General features: G+C 40.9%; 1 non-coding gene across 1 annotated transcript; it reads left to right on the top strand.

Moving 5' to 3' along the window:
• Positions 1-336: 336 nt before the first annotated feature.
• LOC126070764 (U6 spliceosomal RNA) lies at positions 337-443 on the top strand. The gene has a single exon (XR_007516286.1). It is a non-coding gene; the product is annotated as a U6 spliceosomal RNA (small nuclear RNA).
• Positions 444-3,470: the final 3,027 nt, after the last annotated feature.

The raw sequence follows: 3,470 nt of genomic DNA, 5'->3' as shown, positions 1-3,470 counted from the left end.
ATTATGAGTTGGAACTGAATCAACAGCACCTAACAACAACAATTTTTACAGGAGCAGATCATCAGATCTTTTCTTCCGTGGAGCCACTAGGTGGGTTCTAATTGCCAATCTTTCAGTTAGCATCTGAGTGTTTAACCGTTGCACCACCAGGGTTACTTTATCTTTAGTAGGTATAAGAATCGCCAGAGGAACCTTATTAGAAGCACTTGGGTTCCTCTATGAAAGAATCCAATTAATCATCCCAGGGTGTAGCCCAGGAATCTGCATTTTAACAGCTACTCCTGTGGTCCCTGATCATACTTTGGGAACAAATAAAACATTAAAAGGGTAGGTATGGTGCTCGCTTCAGCAGCACATATACTAAAATTGGAATGATACAGAGAAGATTAGCATGGCTCCTGCGCAAGGATGACATGCAAATTCGTAAAGCGTTCCATATTTTTATAAACTGAATGCTTCGAAGGCCAGCGTAGCAGGGGCGGGGGCTTGGAGACCATGGTTTCAAGGGACATTTAAGTCAGCTGGCACAATAAAATCTGCTAAGAAAACATTCTGCATCCCACTTTGGAGAGCAGTGTCTGGGGCCTCAAGCACTAGCAAGCGGCCATCTAAGATGCATCAATTGGTCTCAACCCACCTGGAGCAAAGGAGAATGAAGAACACCAAAGACACAAGGTAATTAAGAGCTCAAGAGACAGAAAGGGCCACAAAAACCAGAGGCTACATCAGCCTGAGACCAGAAGAACTAGACAGTGCCCAGCGACAACCAATGACAGCCCTGACAGGGAGCACAACAGAGAACCCATGAGGGAGCAGGAGGGCAGTGGGATGCAGATCTTGAATTCTTGTAAAAAGACCAGACTTAATGGTCTGACTGAGACTAGAAGGACCCCAGCGGTCATGGTCCCAGACCTTCTGTTAGCCCAGGACAGGAACCATTCACAAAGCCAACTCTTCAGACAGGGATTAGACTGGACAATGGGATAGAAAAAGATGCTGGTGAAGAATGAGCTTCTTGGATCAAATAGACACTGGAGACTATGCTGGCATCTCCTATCTGGAGGGCAGATGAGAGGCAAGAAGGGGTTAGAAGTTGGTGGTATGGACACAAAAAGAGAGAGTGGAGGGAAATAGCAGGCTGTCTCATTAGGGGGAGACCAATTAGGAGTATATAGCAAGGTGTATATAAATTTTTGTATGAGGGACTGACTTGATTTGTAAGCTTTCACTTAAAGCTCAATAAAAATTTAAAAAAAAAAAGAATTAGGTAATAGCAAGTATAAAAAAAAAAGGGCTGGTATGAGTATTCAAAGAAAGAACTCAGTATTGCTTCAGTGAGAAACTCATACCACTGGTGGTACACAGAGTTAATTTGCTGTTACTTGGAGAAACATTTTTTAAAATTATTTTAACGTTGCTATTGTTGTTAAGTGCCATTTTAGTTCCAGCTCATAGCAACCCTATGTACAATGGAATGCAACACTGCCCGGTTCAGCGCCATCCTCACAATAGTTGTTATGCTGGAACTCATTGTTGAAGCCACTGAGTAATCTATCTCCTTAAGAGTCTTCCTCTTTTTCGCTGACCCTCTACTTTACCAAGCATAGTGTCCTTTTCCAGGGACTAATCCCTTCTGATAACATGTCCAGAGTATGTGAGATGAAGTCTTGTCATCCTTGCCTCTAAGGGGCATTCTGGCTGTACCACTTCCAAGGTAGATTTGTTCTTTCTTCTGGCAGTTCATGGTGTATTCAATATTCTTCACCAACACGGTAGTTCCAATGCATCAATTCTTCTTATGTCTTCCTTATTCATTGTCCAGCTTTCGCATGCATATGAGGAGACCAAAAACGCCATGGCTTGGGTCAAGCGTACATTAGTCCTTAATGTGACATCTTTACTTTTGACCACTTTAAAGAGGCCTTTTGCAGCAGATTTGGCCAATGCAATGCATCATCTGATTTCTTGACTGCAGCTTACTTACATGGACGTTGATTATGGATGCAAGTAAAATGAAATCCTTGAACAACTTTAATCTTTTCTCCATTTATCATGATGTTGCTTATTGGTCCAGCTTTGAGGATTTTTGTTTACTTTATGTTGATGTGTAATCCATACTGAAGGCTATGGTCTTTGATCCCTATCAGTAATTGCTTCAAATCCTCTTCACGTTTAACAAGCAAGGCTGTGTCATCTGCATATCGAAGGTTGTTAATGAGTCTTCCTCCAATACTGATGCCCCATTCTTCTTCACATGGTCCAGCTTCTTGGATTATTTGCCCAGCATACACATTGAATATGTATGGTGAAACAATACAACCCTGATTTTAAAACACTTAGTATCCCCTTGTTCTGTTTGAAGTTCTGCCTCTTGGTTGATGTACAGGTTCCTCAAGAGCACAGTTAAGTGTTCTGGAATTCCCATTCTTTGCAGTGTTATCCATAGTTTGTTATGATCCACACAGTCAAATGCCTTTGCGTAGTCAATAAAACACAGGTAAACATCTTTCTGATATTCTCTGCTTTCAGCCCATGATTTATCTGACGTCAGCAGTGATATCCCTTGTTCCATGTCCTCTTCCGAATCCTGCTTAAATTTCTGGCAGTTCCTGTCGATGTACTGCTGCAACCGTTTTTGAATGATCTTCAACAAAATTTTACTTGTGTGTGATATTAATGATATTGTTCACTAACTCCTGCATTCTGTTGGATCACCTTTCTTTGGAATGGGCAAAAATATGAATCTCTTCAAGTCGGTTGGACAGGTAGCTGTCTTCCAAATGTCTTGACATAGATAAGCAAGCATCTCCAACGCTGCATTATCTCAATTGGTATTCTTTCAATTCCTGGGGCCTGATTTTTTGCCAGGGCCTTCAGGGAAGCTTGTAATTCTTCCTTCTGTACCATTGGTTCTTGATCAAATGCTACTTCCTGAAATGGTTGAACATCAACCAGTTCTTTTTGGTAAAATGACTGTTTATTCCTTCCGTTTTCTTTTGATGCTTCCTGTGTTGTTCAAGCTTTTCCCTGTAGAACTCTTCAATATTGCAACTCAAGGCTTGAATTTTTTTCTTCAGTTCTTTCATCCTGAGAAATGCTGACTGTGTTCTTCCGCTTTGTTTTCTATCTCCAGGCCTTTGCACATTTCGTTATAATACTTTGTCTTCTCAAGTCATCCTTTGAAATCTTCTGTTCAGCTCCCTTACTTCATCATTTCTTCCATTCAGTTTAGCTATTCTACATCAAGAGCAAGTTTGAGAGTCTCTTCTGACATCCATTTTGATCTTTTCTTTCTTTCCTGTCTTTTTAACGACCTCTTGCTTTCTTCATGTATGATGCCCTCGATGTCATTCCATAGCTCATCTGGTCTTCAGTCATTAGTGTTTTACACATCAAATCTGTTCTTGAGATGGTCTCTAAATCCAGGTGGGATATACTCAAAGTCATACTTTGACTCTTGTGAACTTTTT

The sequence above is a fragment of the Elephas maximus genome, chromosome 2, assembly GCF_024166365.1.
Source record: "Elephas maximus indicus isolate mEleMax1 chromosome 2, mEleMax1 primary haplotype, whole genome shotgun sequence".
Taxonomy (NCBI): domain Eukaryota; kingdom Metazoa; phylum Chordata; class Mammalia; order Proboscidea; family Elephantidae; genus Elephas; species Elephas maximus.
This window is presented reverse-complemented; position numbering and strand designations above follow the sequence as displayed.